The 14,549-nt window shown below is 41.4% G+C and overlaps 1 protein-coding gene across 9 annotated transcripts in view; it reads right to left on the minus strand.

Moving 5' to 3' along the window:
* The window catches only part of LOC110518923 (lipoma-preferred partner homolog), a 475,008-nt gene that overhangs the window by 343,394 nt on the left and 117,065 nt on the right, over positions 1 to 14,549 (minus strand). The gene's annotated exons all lie outside the window — the stretch shown is intronic.

Raw genomic sequence — 14,549 nt, forward strand, 5'->3', positions numbered from 1 at the left:
GGGTTAAGTCCCTGGTTGACGTGGTTCTGCAGAGTTAAGACGGGTTAAGTCCCTGGTTGACGTGGTTCTGCAGAGGAAGAGTTAAGACGGGTTAAGTCCCTGGTCGACGTGGTTCTGCAGAGTTAAGATGGGTTAAGTCCCTGGTCGACGTGGTTCTGCAGAGGAAGAGTTAAGACGGGTTAAGTTCCTGGTCGACGTGGTTCTGCAGAGTTAAGATGGGTTAAGTCCCTGGTCGACGTGGTTCTGCAGAGGAAGAGTTAAGACGGGTTAAGTCCCTGGTCGACGTGGTTCTGCAGAGTTAAGACGGGTTAAGTCCCTGGTCGACGTGGTTCTGCAGAGGAAGAGTTAAGACGGGTTAAGTCCCTGGCCGACGTGGTTCTGCAGAGGAAGAGTTAAGATGGGTTAAGTCCCTGGTCAACGTGGTTCTGTAGAGGAAGAGTTAAGATCAGGTCAAACTCATAGTTTTTGACCGGAGGACGACGTGAGTGGTTGACACGTTGTCACCAATCAAACGGAAGCAGACATTGGTTTCAGTGTGTAAAGATGCTATTCACCATGCTATTCACCCTGCTATTCACCCTGCTATTCACCATGCTATTCACCATGCTATTCACCATGCTATTCACCATGCTATTCACCATGCTATTCACCATGCTATTCACCCTGCTATTCACCATGCTATTCACCCTGCTATCCACCCTGCTATCCACCCTGCTATTCACCCTGCTATTCACCATGCTATTCACCATGCTATTTACCATGCTATTCACCATGCTATTCACCATGCTATTCACCATGCTATTCACCCTGCTATCCACCCTGCTATCCACCCTGCTATTCACCCTGCTATTCACCATGCTATTCACCATGCTATTCACCATGCTATTCACCATGCTATTCACCATGCTCTTCATCATGCTATTCACCCTGCTCTTCACCATGCTATTCACCATGCTATTCACCATGCTATTCACCCTGCTATTCACCATGCTATTCACCATGCTCTTCACCATGCTATTCACCATACTATTCACCATGCTATTCACCCTGCTATTCACCATGCTATTCACCCTGCTATTCACCATGCTATTCACCCTGCTATTCACCATGCTATTCACCATGCTCTTCACCATGCTATTCACCCTGCTATTCACCATGCTATTCACCCTGCTATTCACCATGCTATTCACCATGCTCTTCACCATGCTATTCACCCTGCTATTCACCATGCTATTCACCATGCTATTCACCATGCTATTCACCATGATCATACTGTCCCACAGCTTAGCTTATACTCTGCCTTCAAAACGCATTCACACCCCTTGATCCTATCCACATTTTGTTGTGTTACAGCCTGAATTTAAAATAGATTCAATGAAGATGTTGTGTCACTGATCTACACACAATACCCCATAACGTCAAAGTGGAATTATGTTTTTTGACATTTTGACAAAATAATAAAAAATGCAAAGTTGAAATGTCTTGAGTCATTAAGTACTCAACCTCTTTGTTTATGTCAAGCCTAAATAGGTTCAGGAGTAAAAATGTGCTGAATAAGTCACATAATAATTTGCATGGACTCACTCTGTGTTCAATAATAGTGTTCAACATGATTTTTGAATGACTACCTCATCTCTGTATCCCACACATACATTTATCTGTAAGGTCCCTCATCTCTGTATCCCACACATACAATTATCTGTAAGGTCCCTCATCTCTGTATCCCACACATACAATTATCTGTAAGGTCCCTCATCTCTGTATCCCACACATACAATTATCTGTAAGGTCCCTCATCTCTGTACCCCACACATATAATTATCTGTAAGGTCCCTCATCTCTGTACCCCACACATACAATTATCTGTAAGGTCCCTCATCTCTGTATCCCACACATACAATTATCTGTCAGGTCCCTCATCTCTGTATCCCACACATACAATTATCTGTAAGGTCCCTCATCTCTGTACCCCACACATACAATTATCTGTCAGGTCCCTCATCTCTGTATCCCACACATACAATTATCTGTAAGGTCCCTCATCTCTGTACCCCACACATACAATTATCTGTAAGGTCCCTCATCTCTGTATCCCACACATACAATTATCTGTCAGGTCCCTCATCTCTGTATCCCACACATACAATTATCTGTCAGGTCCCTCATCTCTGTATCCCACACATACAATTATCTGTAAGGTCCCTCATCTCTGTATCCCACACATACAATTATCTGTAATGTCCCTCATCTCTGTACCCCACACATACAATTATCTGTCAGGTCCCTCATCTCTGTATCCCACACATACAATTATCTGTAAGGTCCCTCATCTCTGTATCCCACACATACAATTATCTGTAATGTCCCTCATCTCTGTACCCCACACATACAATTATCTGTAAGGTCCCTCATCTCTCTACCCCACACATACAATTATCTGTAAGGTCCCTCATCTCTGTACCCCACACATACAATTATCTGTAAGGTCCCTCATCTCTGTACCCCACACATACAATTATCTGTAAGGTCCCTCATCTCTGTACCCCACACATACAATTATCTGTAAGGTCCCTCATCTCTGTACCCCACACATACAATTATCTGTAAGGTCCCTCATCTCTGTACCCCACACATACAATTATCTGTAAGGTCCCTCATCTCTGTACCCCACAATTATCTGTAAGGTCCCTCATCTCTGTACCCCACAATTATCTGTAAGGTCCCTCATCTCTGTACCCCACACATACAATTATCTGTAAGGTCCCTCATCTCTGTACCCCACACATACAATTATCTGTAAGGTCCCTCATCTCTGTACCCCACACATACAATTATCTGTAAGGTCCCTCATCTCTGTATCCCACACATATAATTATCTGTAAGGTCCCTCATCTCTGTACCCCACACATACAATTATCTGTAAGGTACCTCATCTCTGTACCCCACACATACAATTATCTGTCAGGTCCCTCATCTCTGTACCCCACACATACAATTATCTGTAAGGTCCCTCATCTCTGTACCCCACACATACAATTATCTGTAAGGTCCCTCATCTCTGTACCCCACACATACAATTATCTGTAAGGTCCCTCATCTCTGTATCCCACACATATAATTATCTGTAAGGTCCCTCATCTCTGTACCCCACACATACAATTATCTGTAAGGTACCTCATCTCTGTACCCCACACATACAATTATCTGTAAGGTCCCTCATCTCTGTACCCCACACATACAATTATCTGTAAGGTCCCTCATCTCTGTACCCCACACATACAATTATCTGTAAGGTCCCTCATCTCTGTATCCCACACATACAATTATCTGTAAGGTCCCTCATCTCTGTACCTCACACATACAATTATCTGTAAGGTCCCTCATCTCTGTACCCCACACATACAATTATCTGTAAGGTCCCTCATCTCTGTTCCCCACACATACAATTATCTGTAAGGTCCCTCATCTCTGTACCCCACACATACAATTATCTGTAAGGTCCCTCATCTCTGTACCCCACACATACAATTATCTGTAAGGTCCCTCATCTCTGTGCCCCACACATACAATTATCTGTAAGGTCCCTCATCTCTGTACCCCACACATACAATTATCTGTAAGGTCCCTCATCTCTGTACCCCACACATACAATTATCTGTAAGGTCCCTCATCTCTGTACCCCAACACATACATTTATCTGTAAGGTCCCTCATCTCTGTACCCCACACATACAATTATCTGTCAGGTCCCTCATCTCTGTACCCCACACATACAATTATCTGTAAGGTCCCTCATCTCTGTACCCTACAATTATCTGTCAGGTCCCTCATCTCTGTACCCCACACATACAATTATCTGTCAGGTCCCTCATCTCTGTACCCCACACATATAATTATCTGTAAGGTCCCTCATCTCTGTACCCCACACATACAATTATCTGTAAGGTCCCTCATCTCTGTACCCCACACATACAATTATCTGTAAGTTCCCTCATCTCTGTACCCCACACATACAATTATCTGTAAGGTCCCTCATCTCTGTACCCCACACCTACAATTATCTGTAAGGTCCCTCATCTCTGTACCCCACACCTACAATTATCTGTAAGGTCCCTCATCTCTGTACCCCACACATACAATTATCTGTCAGGTCCCTCATCTCTGTTCCCCACACATACAATTATCTGTAAGGTCCCTCATCTCTGTACCCCACACCTACAATTATCTGTCAGGTCCCTCATCTCTGTACCCCACACATACAATTATCTGTAAGGTCCCTCATCTCTGTACCCTACAATTATCTGTCAGGTCCCTCATCTCTGTACCCCACACATACAATTATCTGTCAGGTCCCTCATCTCTGTACCCCACACATACAATTATCTGTAAGGTCCCTCATCTCTGTATCCCACACATACAATTATCTGTCAGGTCCCTCATCTCTGTATCCCACACATACAATTATCTGTCAGGTCCCTCATCTCTGTATCCCACACATACAATTATCTGTAAGGTCCCTCATCTCTGTATCCCACACATACAATTATCTGTAATGTCCCTCATCTCTGTACCCCACACATACAATTATCTGTCAGGTCCCTCATCTCTGTATCCCACACATACAATTATCTGTAAGGTCCCTCATCTCTGTATCCCACACATACAATTATCTGTAATGTCCCTCATCTCTGTACCCCACACATACAATTATCTGTAAGGTCCCTCATCTCTCTACCCCACACATACAATTATCTGTAAGGTCCCTCATCTCTGTACCCCACACATACAATTATCTGTAAGGTCCCTCATCTCTGTACCCCACACATACAATTATCTGTAAGGTCCCTCATCTCTGTACCCCACACATACAATTATCTGTAAGGTCCCTCATCTCTGTACCCCACACATACAATTATCTGTAAGGTCCCTCATCTCTGTACCCCACACATACAATTATCTGTAAGGTCCCTCATCTCTGTACCCCACAATTATCTGTAAGGTCCCTCATCTCTGTACCCCACAATTATCTGTAAGGTCCCTCATCTCTGTACCCCACACATACAATTATCTGTAAGGTCCCTCATCTCTGTACCCCACACATACAATTATCTGTAAGGTCCCTCATCTCTGTACCCCACACATACAATTATCTGTAAGGTCCCTCATCTCTGTATCCCACACATATAATTATCTGTAAGGTCCCTCATCTCTGTACCCCACACATACAATTATCTGTAAGGTACCTCATCTCTGTACCCCACACATACAATTATCTGTAAGGTCCCTCATCTCTGTACCCCACACATACAATTATCTGTAAGGTCCCTCATCTCTGTACCCCACACATACAATTATCTGTAAGGTCCCTCATCTCTGTACCCCACACATACAATTATCTGTAAGGTCCCTCATCTCTGTATCCCACACATATAATTATCTGTAAGGTCCCTCATCTCTGTACCCCACACATACAATTATCTGTAAGGTACCTCATCTCTGTACCCCACACATACAATTATCTGTAAGGTCCCTCATCTCTGTACCCCACACATACAATTATCTGTAAGGTCCCTCATCTCTGTACCCCACACATACAATTATCTGTAAGGTCCCTCATCTCTGTATCCCACACATACAATTATCTGTAAGGTCCCTCATCTCTGTACCTCACACATACAATTATCTGTAAGGTCCCTCATCTCTGTACCCCACACATACAATTATCTGTAAGGTCCCTCATCTCTGTTCCCCACACATACAATTATCTGTAAGGTCCCTCATCTCTGTACCCCACACATACAATTATCTGTAAGGTCCCTCATCTCTGTACCCCACACATACAATTATCTGTAAGGTCCCTCATCTCTGTGCCCCACACATACAATTATCTGTAAGGTCCCTCATCTCTGTACCCCACACATACAATTATCTGTAAGGTCCCTCATCTCTGTACCCCACACATACAATTATCTGTAAGGTCCCTCATCTCTGTACCCCAACACATACATTTATCTGTAAGGTCCCTCATCTCTGTACCCCACACATACAATTATCTGTCAGGTCCCTCATCTCTGTACCCCACACATACAATTATCTGTAAGGTCCCTCATCTCTGTACCCTACAATTATCTGTCAGGTCCCTCATCTCTGTACCCCACACATACAATTATCTGTCAGGTCCCTCATCTCTGTACCCCACACATATAATTATCTGTAAGGTCCCTCATCTCTGTACCCCACACATACAATTATCTGTAAGGTCCCTCATCTCTGTACCCCACACATACAATTATCTGTAAGTTCCCTCATCTCTGTACCCCACACCTACAATTATCTGTAAGGTCCCTCATCTCTGTACCCCACACCTACAATTATCTGTAAGGTCCCTCATCTCTGTACCCCACACATACAATTATCTGTCAGGTCCCTCATCTCTGTTCCCCACACATACAATTATCTGTAAGGTCCCTCATCTCTGTTCCCCACACATACAATTATCTGTAAGGTCCCTCATCTCTGTTCCCCACACATACAATTGTCTGTAAGGTCCCTCATCTCTGTACCCCACACATACATTTATCTGTAAGGTCCCTCATCTCTGTACCCCACACATACAATTATCTGTAAGGTCCCTCATCTCTGTACCCCACACATACAATTATCTGTAAGGTCCCTCATCTCTGTATCCCACACATACAATTATCTGTAAGGTCCCTCATCTCTGTACCCCACACATACAATTATCTGTAAGGTCCCTCATCTCTGTGCCCCACACATACAATTATCTGTAAGGTCCCTCATCTCTGTACCCCACACATACAATTATCTGTAAGGTCCCTCATCTCTGTACCCCACACATACAATTATCTGTAAGGTCCCTCATCTCTGTACCCCAACACATACATTTATCTGTAAGGTCCCTCATCTCTGTACCCCACACATACAATTATCTGTCAGGTCCCTCATCTCTGTACCCCACACATACAATTATCTGTAAGGTCCCTCATCTCTGTACCCTACAATTATCTGTCAGGTCCCTCATCTCTGTACCCCACACATACAATTATCTGTCAGGTCCCTCATCTCTGTACCCCACACATATAATTATCTGTAAGGTCCCTCATCTCTGTACCCCACACATACAATTATCTGTAAGGTCCCTCATCTCTGTACCCCACACATACAATTATCTGTAAGGTCCCTCATCTCTGTACCCCACACATACAATTATCTGTAAGGTCCCTCATCTCTGTACCCCACACCTACAATTATCTGTAAGGTCCCTCATCTCTGTACCCCACACCTACAATTATCTGTAAGGTCCCTCATCTCTGTACCCCACACATACAATTATCTGTCAGGTCCCTCATCTCTGTTCCCCACACATACAATTATCTGTAAGGTCCCTCATCTCTGTTCCCCACACATACAATTATCTGTAAGGTCCCTCATCTCTGTTCCCCACACATACAATTATCTGTAAGGTCCCTCATCTCTGTACCCCACACATACATTTATCTGTAAGGTCCCTCATCTCTGTACCCCACACATACAATTATCTGTAAGGTCCCTCATCTCTGTACCCCACACATACAATTATCTGTAAGGTCCCTCATCTCTGTATCCCACACATACAATTATCTGTAAGGTCCCTCATCTCTGTACCCCACACATACATTTATCTGTAAGGTCCCTCATCTCTGTACCCCACACATACAATTATCTGTAAGGTCCCTCATCTCTGTACCCCACACATATAATTATCTGTAAGGTCCCTCATCTCTCTACCCCACACATACAATTATCTGTAAGGTCCCTCATCTCTGTACCCCACACATACATTTATCTGTAAGGTCCCTCATCTCTGTACCCCACACATACATTTATCTGTAAGGTCCCTCATCTCTGTACCCCACACATACATTTATCTGTAAGGTCCCTCATCTCTGTATCCCACACATACAATTATCTGTAAGGTCCCTCATCTCTGTACCCCACACATACAATTATCTGTAAGGTCCCTCATCTCTGTACCCCACACATACAATTATCTGTAAGGTCCCTCATCTCTCTACCCCACACATACAATTATCTGTAAGGTCCCTCATCTCTCTACCCCACACATACAATTATCTGTAAGGTCCCTCATCTCTGTACCCCACACATACAATTATCTGTAAGGTCCCTCATCTCTGTACCCCACACATACAATTATCTGTAAGGTCCCTCAGTCCAGCAGTGCATTTAAACATAGATTCACAAAGAAGGACACCTATTGGTTAATAACATGACTAAGAGGAATGAAATCTGACCATTTTACTCCTGAGGTACTGACTGACCTGTTGCACCCTCGACATCCACTGTGATTATTATTATTTGACCCTGCTGGTCATTTATGAACATTTGAACATCTTGGCCATGTTCTGTTATAATCTCCACCCGGCACAGCCAGAAGAGGACTGGCCACCCCACATAGCCTGGTTCCTCTCTAGGTTTCTTCCTAGGTTCTGGCCTTTCTAGGGAGTTTTTCCTAGGCACCCGTGCTTCTACACCTGCATTGCTTGCTGTTTGGGGTTTTAGGCTGGGTTTCTGTACAGCACTTTGTGAAATCAGCTGATGTAAGATGGGCTTTATAAATTCGATTGATTGATTGATTGATTGATTGATTGACCAGTGCCACGGAGAAGATTGCTGTGCTGCAGCCGTTGGTTACGGCTCGTTAACCATCCAGAATGAACGGTTAACGGAGGCTCATTCTTCGACCCAGACAGATTACATGGAGATATCGCTGAAAGAGGAAGTTAATGACAGCAACATGACATGAAACGAACTCAAAATAAGGCTGTATGTATTCAGTAGTGATGGGGAGGGGGGGGGGGACTCCCTCCAGTCACATGTGGCCATGTTATATTGATCTAGAACTCTAAGTATAGTTGCTATCTAGTGCAAGATGGATGGCTGTACCTGCGTCAAAACTCTGGGATTTATTTCCTCCTATATCTTGTTCTCCATCTTCTTATTAAATAGTGATGCAACATGTTGTCAGGACTGATCGAAACAAGTCTCCACTATTTCTCGTCTCTCTAGAGCAGACAGATAGTGAGACGTGTGTTTGCAATTCCCAGCCCTTCTATGCTGGCAGATAAAAACCGAGATGTTTATGACAGAGATGATGAAAACAGAGATGTTCATGACAGTGATAAAACAGAGATGATGAAAACAGAGATGTTCATGACAGTGATAAAACAGAGATGATGAAAACAGAGATGTTCATGACAGTGATAAAACAGAGATGATGAAAACAGAGATGTTCATGACAGTGATAAAACAGAGATGATGAAAACAGAGATGTTCATGACAGTGATAAAACAGAGATGATGAAAACAGAGATGTTCATGACAGTGATAAAACAGAGATGATGAAACAGAGATGTTCAAGACAGTGATAAAACAGAGATGATGAAACAGAGATGTTCAAGACAGTGATAAAACAGAGATGATGAAAACAGAGATGTTCATGACAGTGATAAAACAGAGATGATGAAAACAGAGATGATGAAAACAGAGATGTTCATGACAGTGATAAAACAGAGATGATGAAAACAGAGATGTTCATGACAGTGATAAAACAGAGATGATGAAACAGAGATGTTCATGACAGTGATAAAACAGAGATGATGAAACAGAGATGTTCATGACAGTGATAAAACAGAGATGATGAAAACAGAGATGTTCATGACAGTGATAAAACAGAGATGATGAAACAGAGATGTTCATGACAGTGATAAAACAGAGATGATGAAAACAGAGATGTTCATGACAGTGATAAAACAGAGATGATGAAAACAGAGATGTTCATGACAGTGATAAAACAGAGATGATGAAACAGAGATGTTCAAGACAGTGATAAAACAGAGATGATGAAAACAGAGATGTTCATGACAGTGATAAAACAGAGATGATGAAAACAGAGATGTTCATGACAGTGATAAAACAGAGATGATGAAAACAGAGATGTTCATGACAGTGATAAAACAGAGATGATGAAAACAGAGATGTTCATGACAGTGATAAAACAGAGATGATGAAAACAGAGATGTTCATGACAGTGATAAAACAGAGATGATGAAAACAGAGATGTTCATGACAGTGATAAAACAGAGATGATGAAAACAGAGATGTTCATGACAGTGATAAAACAGAGATGATGAAAACAGAGATGTTCATGACAGTGATAAAACAGAGATGATGAAAACAGAGATGTTCATGACAGTGATAAAACAGAGATGATGAAAACAGAGATGTTCATGACAGTGATAAAACAGAGATGATGAAAACAGAGATGTTCATGACAGTGATAAAACAGAGATGATGAAAACAGAGATGTTCATGACAGTGATAAAACAGAGATGATGAAACAGAGATGTTCATGACAGTGATAAAACAGAGATGATGAAAACAGAGATGATGAAAACAGAGATGATGAAAACAGAGATGTTCATGACAGTGATAAAACAGAGATGATGAAAACAGAGATGATGAAAACAGAGATGTTCATGACAGTGATAAAACAGAGATGATGAAAACCGAGATGATGAAAACAGAGATGATGGAAACAGAGATATTCAAGACAGTGATAAAACAGAGATGATGAAAACAGAGATGTTCAAGACAGTGATGAGGAAAACAGAGATGATGAAAACAGAGATGTCCATGACCGTAGTGATAAAACGGAGATGTTCATGACAGTGATGATGAAAACAAAGATGTTCATGACAGTGATGATGAAAACAGAGATGTTCATGACAGTGATGATGAAAACAGAGATGATGACAAGGAGAATACTTTTATGATGAAGAAGACTTGAGGAGTCAACTGCTTCTCCAGCTGAGGACACTAATACACCTTATTTCACCATCCCATTCTGAAACACTGAAATATTTCACCATCCCATTCTGAAACACTGAAATATTTCACCATCCCATTCTGAAACACTGAAATATTTCACCATCCCATTCTGAAACACTGAAATATTTCACCATCCCATTCTGAAACACTGAAATATTTCCCCATCCCATTCTGAAACACTGAAATATTTCACCATCCCATTCTGAAACACTGAAATATTTCACCATCCCATTCTGAAACACTGAAATATTTCACCATCCCATTCTGAAACACTGAAATATTTCACCATCCCATTCTGAAACACTGAAATATTTCACCATCCCATTCTGAAACACTGAAATATTTCCCCATCCCATTCTGAAACACTGAAATATTTCACCATATTTATATGTCATGCGTTTTTTCCCTCGTTCTTTTTGTTGATGTTGTTGTTGTTCCTCTGTTTATCATCCCACATCTGTTCCATTCTCCCTGCGGATGCAGGGGGGGCAGAGAGAGAGAGAGAGACAGAACGAGAAAGACAGAACGAGAGAGAGAGAGAGAGAGAGAGAGAGAGAGAGACAGAATGAGAAAGACAGAACGAGAGAGAGAGAGAGAGAGAGAGAGAGAGAGAGAAAGTGAGAGAGAGAAAGCGAGAGAGAGAGAGAGAGAGAGAGAGAGCGCAGCAGCCGAGAAAGTCCCACGCACCTTTTCATCTTTTAATATCTGCTCAAATCCTCCTGCTCCTCCCGCCCCAGCCGCCGCGTTGACATTCCTCTTTAACGGCGCTCTCTGTGCTACGTTTGTTTCAACAACGCACCGGGTTTCACACCCACCTGTCCTTCTAAAACGCTCTCATTCATCCCCGCTCCTCTCAACGCTATAATATGAGACGTATTAAAATAAAGAGAACTGAGGTGTGTGAAGAAAAAACACTTCTTACTGAGGTGGCGAACAGAAAATGTTTCAAACAGCACCTGGTTATATAAAGTTGCAATCTAACGTGACATTGTGGCACTTTACATGTATTTAGTTGTGAATAGGCCCAGGCCCTAAACCATGATGACCCTACTATATCAACCTCAGCGAGCGATAGATTAGGTGAGAAATTAAAAGATGGTTATATATTCTTGTTGACATGGTACGATCTGAAATCAACATGTGGTTTTCCCAGCTATATTCTTTTGACATGGTACGATCTGAAATCAACATGTGGTTTTCTAGCTATATTCTTGTTGACATGGTACGATCTGAAATCAACATGTGGTTTTCCCAGCTATATTCTGTTGACATGGTACGATCTGAAATCAACATGTGGTTTTCTAGCTATATTCTTGTTGACATGGTACGATCTGAAATCAACATGTGGTTTTCCCAGCTATATTCTGTTGACATGGTACGATCTGAAATCAACATGTGGTTTTCTAGCTATATTCTGTTGACATGGTACGATCTGAAATCAACATGTGGTTTTCCCAGCTATATTCTGTTGACATGGTACGATCTGAAATCAACATGTGGTTTTCTAGCTATATTCTGTTGACATGGTACGATCTGAAATCAACATGTGGTTTTCTAGCTATATTCTGTTGACATGGTACGATCTGAAATCAACATGTGATTTTCTAGCTATATTCTGTTGACATGGTACGATCTGAAATCAACATGTGGTTTTCTAGCTATATTCTGTTGACATGGTACGATCTGAAATCAACATGTGATTTTCCCAGCTATATTCTGTTGACATGGTACAATCTGAAATCAACATGTGATTTTCCCAGCTATATTCTGTTGACATGGTACGATCTGAAATCAACATGTGATTTTCTAGCTATATTCTGTTGACATGGTACGATCTGAAATCAACATGTGGTTTTCTAGCTATATTCTGTTGACATGGTACGATCTGAAATCAACATGTGGTTTTCTAGCTATATTCTGTTGACATGGTACGATCTGAAATCAACATGTGATTTTCCCAGCTATATTCTGTTGACATGGTACGATCTGAAATCAACATGTGATTTCTCCAACTATATTCTGTTGACATGGTACGATCTGAAATCAACATGTGATTTCTCCAACTATATTCTGTTGACATGGTACGATCTGAAATCAACATGTGGTTTTCTAGCTATATTCTGTTGACATGGTACGATCTGAAATCAACATGTGATTTTCCCAGCTATATTCTGTTGACATGGTACGATCTGAAATCAACATGTGATTTCTCCAACTATATTCTGTTGACATGGTACGATCTGAAATCAACATGTGGTTTTCTAGCTATATTCTGTTGACATGGTACGATCTGAAATCAACATGCGATTTCTCCAACTATATTCTGTTGACATGGTACGATCTGAAATCAACATGTGATTTCTCCAACTATATTCTGTTGACATGGTACGATCTGAAATCAACATGTGATTTCTCCAACTATATTCTGTTGACATGGTACGATCTGAAATCAACATGTGGTTTTCTAGCTATATTCTGTTGACATGGTACGATCTGAAATCAACATGTGATTTTCTAGCTATATTCTGTTGACATGGTACGATCTGAAATCAACATGTGGTTTTCTAGCTATATTCTGTTGACATGGTACGATCTGAAATCAACATGTGATTTTCCCAGCTATATTCTGTTGACATGGTACAATCTGAAATCAACATGTGATTTTCCCAGCTATATTCTGTTGACATGGTACGATCTGAAATCAACATGTGATTTTCCCAGCTATATTCTGTTGACATGGTACGATCTGAAATCAACATGTGGTTTTCTAGCTATATTCTGTTGACATGGTACGATCTGAAATCAACATGTGGTTTTCTAGCTATATTCTGTTGACATGGTACGATCTGAAATCAACATGTGATTTTCCCAGCTATATTCTGTTGACATGGTACGATCTGAAATCAACATGTGATTTCTCCAACTATATTCTGTTGACATGGTACGATCTGAAATCAACATGTGATTTCTCCAACTATATTCTGTTGACATGGTACGATCTGAAATCAACATGTGGTTTTCTAGCTATATTCTGTTGACATGGTACGATCTGAAATCAACATGTGATTTTCCCAGCTATATTCTGTTGACATGGTACGATCTGAAATCAACATGTGATTTCTCCAACTATATTCTGTTGACATGGTACGATCTGAAATCAACATGTGGTTTTCTAGCTATATTCTGTTGACATGGTACGATCTGAAATCAACATGCGATTTCTCCAACTATATTCTGTTGACATGGTACGATCTGAAATCAACATGTGGTTTTCTATCTATATCACTGACAGAAGGTTACATACTTATCACACACCGGCAGAAACATTCCTATAGTTCCTTAGATCTAGGGTTTGGGTGATGACCTATAACCTTTGTCCTATCATGATTAAGAGCGTGTAAAACATTGTGATATGTATTTTTATATTTGACCTTTATTTAATTAGGCAAGTCAGTTAAGAACAAATTATTATTTTCAATGACGGCCTACCAGGGAACAGTGGGTTAACTGCCTCGTTCAGAACGGCAGACTTTTTTTTTACCTTGTCAGCTCGGGGATTCGATTTTGCAACCTTTGGGTTACTAGTCCAACACTCTAACCACTAGGCTACCTGCCTCCCTGTGATGGTATCACCTCTACAGCC

This window comes from Oncorhynchus mykiss, chromosome 1 (genome assembly GCF_057628025.1).
Source record: "Oncorhynchus mykiss isolate SJ-2025 chromosome 1, ASM5762802v1, whole genome shotgun sequence".
Classification (NCBI taxonomy): domain Eukaryota; kingdom Metazoa; phylum Chordata; class Actinopteri; order Salmoniformes; family Salmonidae; genus Oncorhynchus; species Oncorhynchus mykiss.